The sequence below is a fragment of the Quercus lobata genome, chromosome 5, assembly GCF_001633185.2.
Source record: "Quercus lobata isolate SW786 chromosome 5, ValleyOak3.0 Primary Assembly, whole genome shotgun sequence".
Lineage (NCBI taxonomy): Eukaryota > Viridiplantae > Streptophyta > Magnoliopsida > Fagales > Fagaceae > Quercus > Quercus lobata.
The window spans coordinates 81,415,941-81,435,328 of record NC_044908.1 but is presented as its reverse complement, the minus strand read 5'-3'; the positions used below and the strand labels follow the sequence as shown (position 1 = coordinate 81,435,328).

General features: G+C 33.8%; 2 pseudogenes; both read right to left on the bottom strand.

Annotated features, from left to right (window-relative positions):
- Positions 1-2,853: 2,853 nt before the first annotated feature.
- Positions 2,854-5,219, bottom strand: LOC115989175 (annotated as a pseudogene).
- A 4,076-nt stretch (positions 5,220-9,295) lies between these two features.
- LOC115991274 lies at positions 9,296-10,462 on the bottom strand (annotated as a pseudogene).
- Positions 10,463-19,388: the final 8,926 nt, after the last annotated feature.

The window sequence follows — 19,388 nt, the reverse complement described above, 5'->3', positions numbered from 1 at the left end:
CTTTCACTTTCTTCGTGCCTTCGTAGGTGGTTTCCAATATCTCCCATGCTTCTTTGGCAACGGTAATGGGAGATCCTATGAAATTCATCTGGAGACACACCACAGAAAATAGCATTGAGTGCTTTACTTTTAGCATTAGATGCAGTGAGTGCTGCCTTATCCCATGTGGATTTGGCTGCCTCAGGTCTGGTCCAACCAATCTCAACAACATCCCAAACAGATTCATCAATTGAGCAAAGAAATGCTCTCATGCGAACCTTCCAAAAAGCATAATTACTACCATCAAAATATGGAGGTGCATTTAGGGATTGAGACCGATCCATCTCAATAGGGAGTCAAGGATCACACAATGGTATTGAAACCAATAAAAGTGTACCCGCTCTGATACCAATTGAAAGTTCAAATATGTGTATAAACACCCTTGAACGTTTAGATCCCCAATTTACAACTTAACCAATTCAAGCATTATGTCAAACAACTACTGTGTGGAAAATTAACATAAGCTATAATATGGAATTGGAAAAACTATTTAAGCCAAATTAAAATCACAACCCACAGCAGATAAAAAGGCAAAGATAAAAGGGAAGGAAGATGCAAACACAAAGACAACACGCGATGTGTTATCGAAGAGGAAACCGAAGCCCTCGGCGTAAAACCTCTCCGCCGCCCTCCAAGCGGTAAACAATCCACTAGAAAATATAGTTGGGATACATGGACAGCAATAGACCCTCCAAGCCTAATCTACCCAGTGCACCTAAGCCCTCCAAGCTTCTTGCTCCAACGAGGTTGCGCCGAACCTTTTTCTTTTCTAGTTTCCCGGATTCCGCTACTAGACCGTAGCATCAATCAATGTAGATTGGTTCCTTCCTAACTGCTTCCCAGAAATCCAAACAGTCCTCTCACAGTGATGAATATGGTGAGAACAAGGTTTGGTAAAATGCCTCTTAAGGATTTGACAATGGAGAGGAAGAGAGTTGAGGAATTTGAAGAGACTCTAATGTATAGATTGTGGGTGAATCAATCTTGTTTTTCTTTAGGGTTTCTCTCTTAAAATTCTCTCTGGAAGCTCTCTTTCATTTGTGGGTAAAAGGGGTATTTATACTGGAGTAAGAGAGGAATGTGAAATGTCAGGATTTACAAAACAGGGGTGGCTCGCGGCTTGACCTCGTGACTTGACTGAGTCGCGAGATCCAGTCGCAAGATAACCGTATGGCCAGTTGTCCTGTTTTGTCCTGTAGTGCTCCAGCTAGCATTACTGTTCACCTTTTGGCATGCTTGACACGTGTGCTGCGTCTGGCGACTTGAAGCCGCGAGCCACCTGCGAGAACAAGCCGCGAGTCTCTGTTTTCTTGCACACTCTTGAGTAATCAATACTCTATCTCACTCACTACCCTTACAACAAGCCCACCTAAATACAGGGTTACTAAATGCTAAAATACAAGCAAATTTGGCACGGAATAAAGCCAATTAGATGGTTAAATAAATTCAACCTTACAAAAACTAATGATGATAATGGTACTTCTTGATTGTGATTGTGACTTTAAGCAATACCCAAAAGGCTCAATTGAAATGGTATTTCAAATAAAAATGAATAATGAAAATTAAACATGACATAAACATATTTAAGCAAATGCATCAAATTCATCAAAAATGAATTTGGAAACATAAAATGCATGATTGTAGTTATGAGATATTTTAGAGATTTTTTTTTTTTTCTCTCAATTCCATTAAAAAAGATTTTGGTAATGGTTACTCATTGTATTGTTACATATAAAGAAATATTAGAGGCTACAAGAAAATTTGATGAGAATGGACTAATTGAGAGGCGTAGCTACATATGTTTCGCATAGAGTTCTTTATGGTATTTGGAAATTCAGTTGAACAAAAAATTACAAGTTTTGATAAGAGAAATGGTAAATTCTAACGGGAATTTGATAAGGATTATAAGGTGCACAATTTGCTTGATTTTAGTTTTATGTTTTTTTTTTTTTTTTTTTTTTACATGTATAATAGTAACACAAATAGTCTAATAATAGTAGGTGTCCACTTAACCCCAAAAAAAAAAAAAAAAACAAAACAAAACAAAACATTAGGTGCAATTCATTTCCTTGATTGATTTAATTCATTCTTTCTAAATATTTGGCATTTTTTTTTTTCATGTGAAAAAAATGTGGGTTGACCTATCCCAACTCACAACATGATTGGCCCGACCTATTTTTAACCCATTTAAAATGGCACTTTTTATCCAACCCATTTTGACCTACAACCCGACCCCAACAAGACTTGACCGTTTGCCATGTCAATGTTTCAAGTTCTTTATTAGAAATGTTTTGTTTTTCATTTCTTATAGAGATAACTACAAGATGCTACTAATCTAGTAATTAGAACCCTTTTCTACTTAAATCTCCAAACACTTTGTGCATGTGGAGATGTCATTTCAGTTACCAGATCCTTGGCAATTTTTTTTTTTTGCTTTTCATTTGATAATAAAGAAATTGTTTTATTGATTACAATACCCATAATTTTATCACCTTTTTACTAACTTTTCAACACATTGTACAAATCAATAACTAGTAATTTTTAATATTCAATACAAGGCCTGTGTCAATTAATGTGCTCGGAAGTCGGAACATTGAACTCAATAACATGCCCAAACTAAAAAAAAAAAAAAAAAAAAACCCACACAACACAACCCAAGCCAATGAGAAGAAAAAATTATACTAAATTTCACATACAAAATCCCATCCCTACACTTTATTAAAACAAGTTTTGTAGGCAATATGCTCTCCACATTTACTCTATTATTCATTCAATACACACACAAAAAATAAAGAAAACACTAAAGAAAGGAAGTATTGTTCTTAATAAAAAAGTTAATTAAAACAAGTCTAATTCTAACAACAACAAGAATGTGCGCATGTAAAAACAGCCAAAAAAAAAAAAAAAAAACCGTCCTGAAGATTGGATTCATCCCCAAGAATCAATAGCATCATCAAACAATAAAAGCGAAAAGACAAATCTATTCCCTGCTGTAGCAAGCTATGTTGGCCCAGGCATATCTGATGGGAGAAGAGGCAATAGAGCTTCAAAATTGAGGACTTGAATTGCTTGCCTTATTGAAGGTCTGAGGTTGTAATCAGGATGAACACACCAAAGCCCAACTATAATCAAACGCTCCATTTGTAGCTCATCAAAATTTCCGCCTAGCCTTGGGTCAGCCACTTCAAACAACTCTCCTCTTCTATGGAGCTCCCGAACCCACATCTCTGTGACTACCTGATGATCTTCTATGGCCATGTGGTTGATCGCTCTTCTTCCAGAGGCTATCTCCAATGCAACAATTCCAAAACTATAAACATCTGATTCCTTGGTAGCCTTACCAGTTGTGAAATATTCTGGAGCTATATAGCCCTTGGTGCCTGCTATATCTGTGGTTGTTGACCCTTTGGCATGGTCCACAAGCCTGGCTAGCCCAAAATCCCCAAGTTTAGCATTAAAATTTGAATCAAGCATAATGTTGCTAGATTTTATATCCCTATGCAATACGCATTGTTCCCATTCTTCTTGCAAGTAAAGCAAGGCTGAGGCTAAGCCTTGAGCAACTTTGTACCTCAGTTCCCATATCAATACACTTTCTTGAAAAAGATGTGAATCTAAGCTTCCATTAGGCATGAAATCATAAACGAGCAAGAGTTCTTTTCTTTCGTGGCACCAGCCAATGAGTTGCACTAAATTCCTATGTCTCAATTGACTGATGGTTTTTACTTCTGATGCATACTCCTTTATGCCTTGCTTAGACCCTTTTACCACCCTCTTAACAGCTACATAGGTGTTTGAGTCCCTTAGAAGCCCTTTATAAACCACACCAAATCCTCCCTGGCCTAGCTTTTCTTTGTCATTGAAATCATTTGTCGCACGAGCTAATTCATTGTATGAAAACTTCTTGGGTCCTCTTCCCCTTTCAAATTCTTCATCAATGTAATCATCAAGGACATCATCATCTTCTCCTTTATCCCTCCTGTTCCTCTTCCGCAAGGAAGACAACACCATTGCCAACCCACCAACCAAACCAAATCCACCAAAACCAAGCCCCATGGCTAACCCCAATGTGTTGTTTTTCCTTTGCTTGGGGGCTGGAACATTTGGGCTTGATACTGGATCTTTTGGGTTGGTTGTGGTTTCATCAATTTCCAAACTTGAACTAAAATCCCATGAATAAATGGTATGGATTGCAGAAGAATTTCCTGTTGAGGCTGAGAATCCAAATGTGACCATGTCAGGTAAGAATTGACTCAAATCAACATGTGCAGAAAGGAACTGCCTTACTGGAACATTGCCTCTCAAACCAGTGAATACCACACTCAAATTATAAGAACTAGAATTATAAGTAATCCAAGCTTCATTTATTTTCCCTTCTTTAATAGCAGTATTGCTAAACCATGAAATATTAGCAACAGATTTCAAGGAGTTCAGATCAATACCTACATGTTCCCCAGGGGGATCCAAATAGTCGTTGCTATAGATATCGAACTCCACTGCAACAAAAGGATTATCCACTGAGTCTAATGCCTGGTCGTCGCGAGAAAAACCCATAGTACTACCCCCTTTGGTCAACAGAGGAATCTTTGAACCCACAGGTGCAAGGAAGAAGGCAATCCCATCTCCATATTCACTTCTTTTCTGCGAGTCAATGGCAAAGGAAAAATGGGTGGTGAAATTTGTGAGTTCCTCAGAGTCCTTGTCCCACAGTTTCATGGGTTTGAAATATGTGGCTCGACCCACCACTCAAAAGTGAGCCTGTTGCCTGTGAGTTGGATGACTTGGTTTTCAGCGAAAGCTCTCTCATATGTTATGTTAGAGTCAGAAGAACTAAAGCTAGTGAAGTTGAAGGATATAGCACTTGTAAATGTAAATGGGGTTAGTATAGAAAAGAAATAGGTGATCACAATGAGATAACAGAAAATAGAAAGCTGTGGAAAAAGGAAATGTTCGATCTTGAAGTTGTACATTACCATGATTGTAGCTTTCAAGTGAGAATGGCCAAGAGATTTTTGTAGTGCAGATCTTAACATGAATCAATAAACTTATAATAGCTGGAACTGGAAGTCTCCTAAGAAAAAATCTAGCTCTGTTTTGAAAACTAATCCCTCCGGATTGGAGAGAGAATGAAGAGGAACACAGGACTTTGAAGGCAAATGAATTAGATTCTCTTCCACTAATTTGTCTTCTTTCCTATCTAGTATTTTTCTTGTTTTCTACCAGTCACATATATATATATATATATATATATATATATATATATATATATTTATATTTTTGCTCAAAAAAAATATATATATATATTTTTTTTTTTACTTTTTTAATTCCAGACAATATATCATTTGAAAGAACTGAGAACTCTCTCTCTCTCTCTCTCTCTCTCTCTCTCTCTCTCTCTCCTGTTCTGTATGTATTCTCTCTCTCTATGTTTATTTTTTATTTCATTTATATTACCTAACAATTATAATAATAAAAATAAAAAAACTTATCGATAGAAGCACTTTTTATAAGATAAGAATTTTCTATATTTTCCGGTGTGATGCATTAACTTTTATAAGATATCATTTTTACTAATTTAATTAATAATAATTCTTTTTTTATATGATGATGAAAAAAAATTACTTATTATATATTATGTAATATAGACATTAAAGTGAATTCATACAAATTATCTTTTTCATTATCTCTTCTTCTTTTTTTCTTTTTTCTATTTTTTTTTTGGGGAGCCAAAGAAAATAAATTTATTCTTATTTTTCATCTTTATACCTAACATACATGGTAGAAAACTAAAACATTTTTTATCTTCTCACTTTTCTATCTCCCCAACCAAAAGAGTCTACTCAAACTTAATTTATATATGGTCGAAGTTTGAATTTTGAGTATTCTTTAGGAGAATTCAACTAACGTGTTTTAAGGGTCATAATGTCATATGCTGGAAAATTTTGAGTCTTCTTTAGGAGAATTCAACTAACGTGTTTTAAGGGTCATATGCTGTTTCCACTTTCCAAGAATTGACTACTGAGTTAGATTTGGAATTGGGATCAAATTTGTGGACTATTAGTACATTGCAACTTGCAACCCAAACAAACCATTCAAGGACTGGTGAGCATTTCTCTCACAAACTAATAAATTTATAAGTACTTAGCAATGATGAGGTTGGAACTACAAATATGCACCATTAACATTTTCCTTTTCTTACCTACAGGCTACAACAGACACTTTATCATCTATCTAAGTTCACTACGAATCTTACTAAAAAATCTTCAACATCTTCTGAACATGGAAAAGACCACAAATCATTATCGGACAGCAAACACCAATTACCTGAATAAGAAGAACCACTAAACTCAGATTCAGTATCAGTCCAAGAACTAGGAACAGCTGATATGTCTTCCTCATAAGATGCATCTTAGCCATAACCTGAACATGGGTTTCCTCAAAAGACACCTTCAAGTTAGTGTATAGCGTCATCTACTGCACTTTCTGATTTATTAACTTCTCCAAAGTTTCGGTTTCTGAGTATGTGGTTAAATATAGAAACATATACGAAAGAATATGTTTTAAGGCTTTGGCAGTATAGTTCTTGAGATGGAACTAGCAAGTCCGGGCCAAAAGATATGACTATTAGCAGGCTAAGCCTGCCCAAATTGGTGAGAGGTCACTACCAATTAAGGTGGAGCCGTAGAGGTTAGGGATTCAACACCTCATAGGTGCAGGATTTGTGGGATTAGGCATTATTCTATAGTTGCCATGAGAAGCAGGGAGGGGCAGAATGAATGTAGAGATAAAAGAAGAAACGTTAATCATCATCATCATCATTAGTTTGGCTGTACCTAATAAATTTGATTTTCATAAGATCAAAAAGGAATAGCCCTTGATAGGTGAAAATAGTTTCTCCTTGGAGGAGAATCAGTTACATATATCAATTAACTGAGAGCATCTAATTGAAAAATTATTGTTCAAAACCTTCTATGGAGGCAGAACTGATCCTACTTTTCACGTATGAAAAATCTATAAACAAATAGGCTTCCAAGTGAAATAATAATCTTAAATTGGTTCATGTTGATCTTGCGAGACATGCTTACGACATATTGTCTCAGTTTATTTTTGGTCATCTCCCCTACCCCACTCCTTGTTTTCCATTTCTTGTCTTCCTTTTTATCCCTTTTCAAATAGATACTATCAAGGTTCAATTCCAGGAAAGCTGTAAATGATGTCGGAAGAAAGTAGTTGCTCAAAGCCTCAACCTTTTGCTAATTAGGCAGGCAAGGTGTTACTGATGGCTGCAAGCGCTTGGTTTAGAAACAGATCACTCTCCTGTTAATTATAACTCTTTCATTGCGAACTGATTCATGTTTATTAATAATTAAATCAAAATTCAGTAATTAATGTGAAAAAAAAAGATGTGCTTTGCTTATGAAATGCTCAGTAGAGTTTTAACTTTTAACAGAGAATGAAAAGTTTTGATAAGAGAATCTGTAAGAGGAATTTGTTAAGTATTATAAAAGCACTAAGTCTGCCTGATTTTAAGGCACTTGTTCTTATCTATTAACTTACTGGGATTTCGGATAGCAAACTCTATATGAACTAAGTGCCAGATTCGTTCAGCTTCTTCAGATTCTAGTCTTATTGAGAGGGTCGATGTTTGCATGGACATAGCTGAAGGGTAGGTTTTATCTGCATCATCACTCCCAAGTTAGTCACACACTGTGATACGTTGTCCAGCAATGTGATTCTCGATGATATCCTGACAGTTTTTATTTCTGATTTTTGAGATTGCAAGGTTAGTTATGACAGCTGGAGGAGAAATGTTGCACTTGAACCTCCTGAGAACACAGGAAACTCTACTGCAATATGAGAGGTGGATCTAAGTCTCCCTAACGTTCGCACATATTGATGTGTTCTTCACAAGAATTCCAGGAATTAAATAATTGAATATGGCTCCCTTCATTTATTTAAAATTCTTGAAGTCATGCAGATTATAGCTCCATTCAGCATAAACAAGATAGACAACAATAAGAATGATGAGGATAATTATAGTGACAATTCTTAAGCTATCTCTTCTGAGCCTTAATACCAACTGCCAATTATAAATTTTATATGCCATAAATCTATTACTGTTCACAACCTAGAATAAAAGTTTATATTTTCTATTGCAATCACAAAGGTAGGATAATCGAGTCATCCCAAAGTTACAGGTCAAAAGGTTGCATTCCTTGGAGAAGGTAACTTTCATTTTCTTTTCCATCTCTTTTTAGAACACTTCTTCATGCAATACTTGCAAAGAATTTCAACTGAGCTTTTGGTCTAAATATGGTTTAGATCTTGATATTGTAGTGTGGCCATATAATTTTATAAAAAATTCATTATTTTAGCAAAAGATTGATTTTGGTCAATGGTCATGGAAGGGATAAAAACACTGACATTTGTAACTGGACTATTTAGTCTTTTGAGATGCATGGTATTATAAAGATTGACGCAAAATGATCTTTTCATAAACTAGTGTTGATTGCAATATTATTGTTCTTTAAAAGCAGTTAGTGTGTAGTAAGTCCAGGTATGTAGAACACGGGATTAAAATCATCTTTGTTTACCCAAATAAAATGGAATACATGTCTAGTATCGGCCAATACTGATCCTTACACCCATGCCTCTACAAAATACTAAGTTATCTTTCTTGTCTCAGTTTCAATATGAAGAAAGCATGGATAATATTGGAAGGAAGTAATTACTGAAACCTCTTCTAATTAGGCAACTTGAGACTGATCTGCAATTGCCTAATTTAGAAACAGAACACTCTTTAGGAGTAAGAAAATAGTTCCCTCTAATACTCCCTCTCTCTCTTGTTTCCTTTTATTTTTTAATCTTTTCCAAATATATGTGGGAGCTCCTAGTTTACCAAAAAAGGAACTCACAGCAGAGATATTAATTGTTTTTTTTTTTTGGGACAGAAAAGCGATAGAGATCTTAATTGTTAAATCATACAAGATTGCACATGCTATGTGCCATGGTTGGAATGTCGCTATACAAAATTAGGGGAAACAAGCTAAGTATATAGATTCTCTCAACTATCAGGAGTCAAACAAGAACACAATAAAAAGAACAAAAACATAACAGTAATGGAAAAAAATGCAGCATGATTTTGCAAAAATTGGGTGCTGTTGATTGGATTATATTTCAAGAATAAGTACAATTGAATGCCTACTACCTATAGCATATTATGACTACTATATCAAGATCTTGTAACAATATACAATTAAGCTCCAACGGGTACGAATGAAGCAGGAAATTTCAAATTAGCTTGTGCTGTTGTCCTAAATTTATTGTCATCATGAAATGCAACCCTTCTCCTTTTCTGACCAACAACAGGCGCTTCCTCATCTGAGCTCACAACCAATCTTATTCCAAAATCTTCATCATCCTCTGAACACGAACAAGAGATTAAATCATCATCATCTGAAAAAGAAGAATCACAAAGCTTTAAATCAGCTTCAGTCCATGAAGAACTTGAAACAGCTGGTAGTTCAGGTTCATCCACACCAGCGAGAAAGGGATGATCCAACAGCATCTCCGCCGTGAACCTGAACATGGGTTTCCTCACAAGACAAGCCTTCAAGAAATCCCTCGCCTCCCTTGAAATCCCACTTGGAATTTTAGGCAATTCACGCTCATTGCCTATAAGACGCAAAAGCTCCTCTGTATCCAACTCTTCGTCTCTATCCCAAGGAGATTTCCCGGTAAGCATTTCACACACCACACACCCTAAAGCCCAAATATCAGATTTAGGGTCTTGCACATTCTCTATCACAGTTTCAGGCGCCATATACAATGCCGTGCCTCTCAAGTAAACCAACCTCCCCTTCTTTCTCTGCTCTGATCTCTTAGCCAACCCTAAATCCCCTATCTTTGCCACAAAACCTTCATTAGTACTACTCACAAGCAACACATTCTCAGGCTTTAAATCACAGTGTACGTAACCACAATCATGAACATGACTAGGCCCTTTTAACATGGATTTGGTGTACCTTTTAATATCAGACTCGTGCAAACCAACCCCTCCTGATTTCTTGATCAAATCGCTCAAGGTTCCTCCAGAAGCATACTCAAGCAACAAGTTCTAAACCATATTCTCACCGTTTTGTTGGGTTGTGATTTCTTCACCAAAGCAGTGAATAACAAAAGGGCAGCCTTGAACGTTGTTGTGAACCTCTTTTTCCTTTTGAAGCGAAGCAGAAAGGGAAACCTCAGCAGATTTGACAGCCATGGTTGAAGGGAAGCAGTGAAAGCATGAATTGGGTTTCTTGGAAGTGGCGAGAAATACAGACCCAAACGCTCCTTTGCCTAGCAATGGGCCTCTCACCCAAGTTTCTACATCGCCGTACATACTTGCCTCTGACTCTGCCACTGACTCTCTGTTCTTCATGTTAGTTTCTTTGATCACAAGAAAGGTTTTTGTATGAATTCAGACATATCACATTTCAAGAAATCAACAAGGGTTTTGAGGTTCTTTTATAATACTATTCATTATAGGAGTAGGATAGGGTTTCGAATGGAGCAAAGGCGGCACAAACGAAAGTAATCACGTACGTTAGAAACTCACGCACTTTAACGGTCTTATCTTACTCTTTAACTGGAACACCTAATTTTTTTCCAATTATTTTCACAACGGTGAATTTGAAACAATTGTGATTTTTTAATATATTTTTATTAAGGGTTAATGGACACTCTTAAGGTATTTGTTAATGAATTATTTTAAGAAAGTTTTGATACCACTTGAATAAGAAATATAAAAAATTGTAAAAAATGTTAGTTACTTTTTTGTTTTCCCAAATAAAGTTTCTAAAAATAGTTCTTAAATCAATTCCCTTAAGATATTAGTTAACTTTTCTCTGTTATTAATATGATAATTTGTAATTAATGTATAATAAAAGAAATGTAAAAAGTAAACCAAGTAATGATTAATTCATTTATTGTAACACGCGTGCATGCACGCAAGTGCGTGCGCACACACATATATATAGTTTAAGTTACACCTGATGTAGCTCTTATAAAGTTACACATTTTTACATCGTAAATTTTTTAAAGATCTAACGGTTGAAAAAATATCATTGAATGTTATTCATTTTCCCCGCATTATCTAATTAATACTATAAATTTTTTCTCTCTCTCTCTCTCTTTATTAGTTGCTTTCCAGACTTGTTTTTTTTTTTTCCATCCGTATAGCACAATATCATTTTTTTTTTTTCTTTCCACCCGTTAAAGATCACTGTATAGTGTATAGTTTTGCTCTGCCTACAACAAAACTATGAGATGGGTTATAATAACCTAAAAGAAATAAATACAAGGAGCCCACTAATATTTATATAAGCCGTAAAAAAAGGAATGAGTAAAGTGCTAGAGGTTTAATTTAGTAAGGAAAAAAATGATAAAACATTGACACGAATTCTATTCCGTTGTTAAAAGTAATGTAAGAAAAGTTTAACGTTTTCTCATCCTCAACATTTACTCAAAAAAGAGCTTTATATATATATATATATATATATATATATATATTGATAAACTACATATTTGGTTCCTAACCTTTACACCATATTTCAATTTAGTCTACAATCTTTCAATTGTGTCAATTTGGTCCATAACCTTTCAATATCATGTCAATTTAGTCTCTGCCGTTATATCTTAGATGAAATTTGCTGACATGGCAAACGGTTAAAATAAAATTTAAGTTTATTGTCACATCAAGAGAAGCTAAATTTTAATTTTGGCCATTAGACACATAATCAATTTTCATCCAAAAGATAATGGCAAGGACTAAATTGACACGGTTTTGAAAGGTTAGAGATCAAATTGACACAATTGAAATAGTAACACCAAGTTTAACTTGAACTCATCTTATATATATAAATATATATATATGCACTAGCAAAAAAAAAAAAAAACTTGTGTCTTTATTTTTTATATATATAATTTTTATTTTGAAAATATAATTTATAAGTGGATAAAAATTTAAAAATCAACAGGAGGGTAACCCTATTTTTTAGGCAATGTTTTAGTGAGAATTAAAGATGTATTTTTACTGGATTGTCCTTTAATTTTGTCTCTACTTAAACATAGGAGTGTAGGGGCATTTTTGAACCAAAAAAATAAGAATCCCAAACAGGGGAATCCCCTTAAATAGTAGATTTCGTTCCTCACAAAAATTCCAAAAATTAAATAAGGGAATATGGATTCTTTCATTTGAAGCAAATTATAAGCTTCATTCGTCCAATGTGGCAATGTTATGCATACACAAAACAAGCAACAATAACAATGACAAGGACGATAATAATGACAATACTTAAGCTAGCTCTTCCAAGCCTAAATTTCAACTACCAATAAGAACGAAAATACTCAATCTAAATCTTCTTAGCCTTAATACCAAGGGTCTGATATGTGAATACCCTAAGTATAATAGGCCAATAGATGAAATGTTGGCAGGCTAAGCCACTACCTTGGAAGGATAAAAAGAATGGTAGATCGATGCTTCTTCGATTTAATAAATTAATGTTAAGTAACCTTGTATAGGTAGAGGCCTGGAATCAACTCCTCCTAGGTGTATGATTTGAGGGGAATACATGTGGGAAAAAAAAAAAAAAAAAAAAAAGCATGTGGAAAAGGTTTTAAAAAATAAGAAGATAAAGATAAAGATATAATTACATCAAGAACATAAGCTTTAGTTAACATCAACATTGTACCAATACATATGGTTTTTTGGGAAAAGAGGAGAACCTTTAAAAAGAATTTACTTTTTAATTTTTTCTTACTACGCTAAAAAAGTATAGGCATCTATTTTTCTTTCAAGGAAAGAAGAGGAACTTCTTCACTCACACCGATCACTTAATGATGGGAAGAACATGATTTCAATCTTGTGTATGGCAGTATTTTTCATTAATAAACATGCATAAAATAAAATAAAAATAATTTAAACTCTTTATCATTTCAAATTAAAAAACCAGACCTAAATTTTATAATCCAGTTATCATCTACATCCATCATCCTATAGTAGGTTGAGGTTCTTCCTCTACACTCTTTTTTCTCTCTTCATGAAATATCAAAATTTGAGGGGTGGCCAAAAATTGGACAATTTTTTAGAGACTACTTTCCATAAGTCAGGGATACAACTTATACTTTTAATACATAGGTTAAAAGAGTGATCATTATTTTTATGATTGAATATAAATTTTTATTTTTATAGTTGACTAATGGATGGTATATTGTTTTGGGTCGTTTCTTAATTATAGTGGTTGTTAGTTTGTTCTTGTTAGCAAATAATTGTGAGATAGTTGACTTTGTTTTATCAAAAAAGAATATAACTCAAAACTGATTAGTGTGAGAGATTGACTAAAAAGTGAACGGACGTTTTATTAAATAATTAATTATTGGATTTATTTCACTTGATCTATAGGAGGATAGTTACTTTATGTGGACAAAAACAACAACAATAATAATAATTATAAGGACACAAAAATTAAACAGTCCAAGCCCACTTAGAGTAGTGGGGTTTGTGCAGGTCCAAATCAATAGATATTTGTAAGAGAGTAGGTTAAATATAAGGAGGGGCTTAGCCTAAGGACAAGGATAGGGTAAGAATGACTATAAATCAAAGTTTGAGTATATATAAGGCTTATTACAAGCTTGCTCAAGAAGGCAAATCTTATACAGAAGAATACACTTTCACTCTCTTCTGTCTATGTTCTTGTTCTAGATTCTATTCTTTTTTTTCTCTTTCTTCAGATCCCTTCATCTAGAATTTCCTTTTCCTTATATACTTCTCAGCACTTCATATCTTGGCCCCTCATCTCCACCTACCCAAATTCCCTTCAACTTCTGATGAGGGTGGTAGAAGGAGTTGCTTAGCTGTGATCTCTACTGTTCAAGTCACTTCCTCATCGATGCAACTGATAAAACTATTGCCAGCCATTTAATGCAAAGGCAGTAAACTACTTCTCACTAGAAACTTCCCTTACCTTCCATGATTCTCTCTCCACAACCTGTCCTTCCCAACTAGAACTCCCAAAAGTCTTTTGTCTCTTCTCCTCCTCGGGTGGATTCCCTCATCAAGCTTATGATGCCTTAATAATAATGATAACAGCTCAACAATCCCTTCCTCAGTCCTCAGGTGCCCACAATAATAATAACAGCAACAACATTTTAAAAATCTAATGCTATTAGTGAGTATAACCTCATATATTCTCATTTTTTATATTTAAATAAGAAATAACATATGTTTTTTAGTTAAAAAAATAAATAAATAAACACACACACACATATACTCTTTTTATGTTCATACTACTTTCATTTAAATGTTTTCTTATAAAAAAATAATAAAAATATAAAAAACCATCCTTCATCAAAGATGCTATCACTGTGCTCATCATTTTGGCTTAAATTAGGAGCGTCATCTAGACTGTGGCTATCACCACACTCCTTGGTTCTACATGGAGAATGTTCGATGAAGTTGGAAGTATCCTCTGAATGGAGGCTCAAGTTGCTGCGTATGGTTCTTCTAGAATTCAAGTAGTGTGTGCTTTTTTTAGAGCCGTTGTGTCCAATATTGTCCAGGCATGCTCTATTGGCATTCCATTCATTTCAAGGAAATGAATATAAAAAAATAAAAAAGTATGATAAAAATTGGGATAATAATGAAAAGATAAATGTGATATCCTTCACATTAATTATTTCGATGAGGTGATTAATCGTAAGATTGGACTGCCAATTTTCTTTGCTTCCAATACTGCCATCAATATACCTATAAGGAAGAGGATGTATTTCTACGTTTACAAGTCAAGGAAGATATCATACTATATTTGTATATAGATATACCACCATTGCTTTGGAAAATCTTTCCATTTCAAAATTTTGGACTTTTTCAAATCTAAAGAGGAATGCACCAATCATTAATGAGAAAGATGATATTAGACTTAAGCGACTTATATCTATGAATAAAACTTCACCAAGGTGCCTGCACCATCCAAAGTAGGCAAGAGAGTTTATCGAGAGGACTACTTATTCAACCATACCTAAAACAATCAGACATAAATGTACATGAAAGAGAGTATATTATAAAAAAGAATGTAATATTATACAAAGTAAAGACAATAAAATATTTTATGTGATTTGGTGATATTTAATATTTAATTATTTCCTTTAACAACCTTCTACACTTTGAAAATAGAAGGAATATATTACATATTATCCAGATCTACATTTATAATATCTTCCTCTTATTTATCCTTGTAACTAATTAGAGGTAAATTTTTTAAAATGGTTATGTTTATGTTTATATTCATACATACTCTTTCAATAATAAGCCAATTTCTAAGACAGTGTATCACCACTTTTTTTGAGACAGTATTTTAAGTGAACATGTTACTATACTATTTTTGAAGTCTAAAAACCAATTTGCTGACATATTTACCAAAGAAATATTTAGGGGTCATTTAGAGTCTATATGTTCCAAACTAGACTTATATTACTTATATGCCCTAACTTGAGGGGGAGCATTAGAGACATAGAAAAAAATGTTGTAATGGATTGTAAACTCATGTTGTATGGGCAATATCCCTCTAAAAAGGGTGAAGAAGGTTATAGAAAGTTTCTAAGGGGTTGATTGTCCCAATTTAGATTATTCCTTATTTTATTGTAATCAGGCTCCCTCTATATAAAATGGTCAAAAAATTTCTTCTAAAAAAAAGCTCCCTCTATATAATAATAGATAGTAAGGGGGCTAAAACCCAAGCTTTTACTGTCCATCTTTGTTTTTTTTATAATTATTTATTCTTTTTCCTTTTTCAACATTGATGTCGTTCATGGATACTAATATTAAGATTCTATCAACAAAAGACATTAACAAGTACTATTTATCTATTTGATTTGCAAGTGTGTAAATTAACTAAAAAAAAATTAGTTTTATATTGATCCTCCCTCCAAAATATAATTAGGCTCCCTCTAAGTAAAATGGTCCAAATTTTTTCTTCTAAAGAAAAAAGCTCCCTCCATATAATAATATATAGTAAGGGGCTAAAACCCAAGCTTTTACCGTTCATCTTTTTTTATAATTATTCATTCTTTTTCCTTTTCAACATTGATGTCGTTCAAGGATACTAATATTAAGATTCTTTCAACATTTATGTGATTTGATGATATTTAAAATTTGATTATTTACTTTAATAACCTTCTACACTTTGAAAATAGAAGGAATATATTACATACTATCCAGATTTAAAATTATAATATCTTCCTCTCATTTATCCTGGTAACCAATAATGTGTATGTTTATGTTTATGTTCATACATACGTTTTTGATAATAAAGCCAATTTTTATGACTGTGTATTACCACTTTTTCTAAGACAGTATTTTAAGTGAACATGTTACTATATTGTTTTTGAAGTCTAAAAACCAATTTGTTGACATATTTACCAAAGAATTATTTAGGAGTCATTTAGAGTCTATATGTTCCAAACTAGACTTATATTACTTATATTCTCTAGTTTGAGGAGTGTTAGAGACATAGAAAAAATGTTGTAATGGGTTGTAAACTCATGTTGTATAGGCAGTATCCCTCTAAAAGGGTGAAGAAGGTTATAGGAAGTTTCTAAGGAGTCAATTGTCTCAATCTAGATTATTCCTTATTTTATTGTAATTAGGCTCCCTCTATATAAAATGGTCCAATTTTTTTTCTGAAAAAAAGTTCCCTCTATATAATAATAGATAGTAAGGGGGTTAAAACGCAAGCTTTTACCGTTCATCTTTTTTTATAATTATTTATTCTTTTCCGTTTTCAACATTGATATCGTTTAAGGATACTAATATTAATATTCTATCAACAAGAGACACTAAAGGGTACAATTTATCTATTTGATTTGCAAGTGTATAAATTAATTTAAAAAAATTAGTTTTATATTGATCCTCCCTTGAAAAAGTAATCAGGCTCCCTCTATATAAAATGGTCCAAATTTTTTGTTCTAAAAATTTATAAATAAATAATAATAATAAAAACTCCCTTTATATAATAATAGATAGTAAGGGGGCCAAAATCAAACTTTTACCGTTCATCTTTTTTTATAATTATTTATTCTTTTTCCCATTTCAACATTGATGTTGTTCAAGGATATTAATATTAAGATTCTATCAACAAGAGACACTAACAGGTACAATTTATCTATTTGATTTTCAAGTGTATAAATTAAATTTAAAAATGAGTTTTATATTGATCTCCTTCCAAGATGTAATCAGGCTCCCTCTGTATAAAATGGTCCAATTTTTTTTTTTTAAAAGCTCCCTCTCTATAATAATAGATAGTAAGAAGACTAAAACCCAAGCTTTTACCATTCATATTTTTTTATAATTATTTATTCTTTTTCCTTTTTCAACATTGATGTCATTTATGGATACTAATATTAAGATTCCATCAACAAGAGACACTAATAGATACACTTTATCTATTTGGTTTGTAAGTATATGAATTAGTATTAAAAAAATGGGTTTTATATTGATCCTCTCTCCAAAACTTAATAATGAGCAATAATTTATAATTTATTTTTTAATATATACTATTTTTGTTGTTGTAAAACTTAAGAAAATTTAAATAATGACCGTATTTTAGTTGTAGGTGCCCAATTTGTTACGATCCCAAGACAGTATTGGGCTCGTACGAAAAGAGGCCCTCACAATATCATTTGTAGAGAGTGGGCTTCAAAGGTATGGCCTTGGGCATAGATGATCTGCTTAGTAGTAGTTCCTACAGGAAATACTGCATGGGCGGGTTTGGTTTCCCTAGCTAAACCCCTTTTCTTTTTTTTAGCCAGAGTTCTCTCCCCCCAAGAGCTTTATTTTCTTCTCCTTTTATACTAGTGTTCCATCCCCCTTTTTTGTGTCCACGTGTTGATTTCACTTTTGGGGTGCAGGCCTGTCCAGTCGACCCATACCTGGAGTGGTTGGGAGTTGCTGGAAAGGCGCATGGGCATGGGCATGGGCCTGTCAGACGCCGAATTCCGTATTACTGTGTTGGCTGCTTTTTCCCTGGCCCTGCCCGCTACACTCAGTTTGCTCCTTTCTTTGGGCATTTAATGAAGTGCCGAGGAGGAGGTCGTCCTCGGCAATGGCTCTCCTCGGCTTGGGCTGCGGACCTTAAGATAAACTGGGCCTGGGCCGGGGCTACACTTTCTTTGGCCCCACATTAGTATTTCTAATATCTTTAAAAATTAATTGAAGATAAAAATCAAATAAATTTAATAAAATTATTTAAAAAATTAATAACATGTTACCCACACATAGTACAAGTAGTAGTAGTAGTAATAATAATAATAGTCGTCATCCTAGTCACCGTCACCGCCATAGAATCATTTATCTTAATAAAGTCAATAGTTATAAAATATGAATATAAAAAACTAGTAGACATGGAGACACCATATAGACGGATTTTTTTTTTTAAATAACTATAAAAGCCAAACTATTTTATTAGTTAGCCAAGGTTTGAAACTAATTTGGTATCTAACAACTCGAGTCTTATAGACTCGATTTCACTGTAGCAAATCGACTTTAACAGACTCGATTTCTGTGCGCTGCTACTGTTCACCATCTTCTTCCTTCGTTCTTATTTTTTTATTTATTTTTTTTTTCTCCATTTCAGGTCCTGTTCACCATCTTCTTCCCTTCTTCCAAGCCCCCAAAAACCCAAGCCAATTCTTCCTTCTTCATCTAAATCCATTTCTCAAAATCCCAAACCCAAATCACGATCTCAATCGGAACAAAAATCCAAACCCAAAAATCACGGTTTCTTCTTGCGTTTTTCTGGGTTTCTGCGTTGGATCCTGGGCTGCATTGCTGTGATTTCTAGGTTTCTGCGTTGGTGTTTTCTGGGCTGCATTACTGTCCTGCGTTGCTGTTGGTGTCTTCCTGCCTAGCGTTTTCTGGGTTTCTGCCTAGCGTTGGTTTCCTTTTACTTAACCTCATGGAAATCGAGTTTGTTAAAGTCGATTTGCTACAGTGAAATCGAGTATTATAAACTCAAGTCGTTAGATACCAAAATAGTTTCAAACCTTGGCTAACTAATAAAATAGTTTAACTTTTATAATTATTTTCAAAAAAAATCCCCATATAGACTCACCAATGAATCCCTTATTGTTGATGAGACAATCTCTCCACACAAAGTGGGCAAGAGACAAATTAATGCCAAGCCAATTCATGTCCCAACAAAAAATTGGCCTAGTAAAGCAGTCAAGAAAAAAGGTCACATCATCATTACGACACCAATAAAATATATACAATAGCAACCAATATTTTCAACCTCCTTCCAAACTAGTAGGAA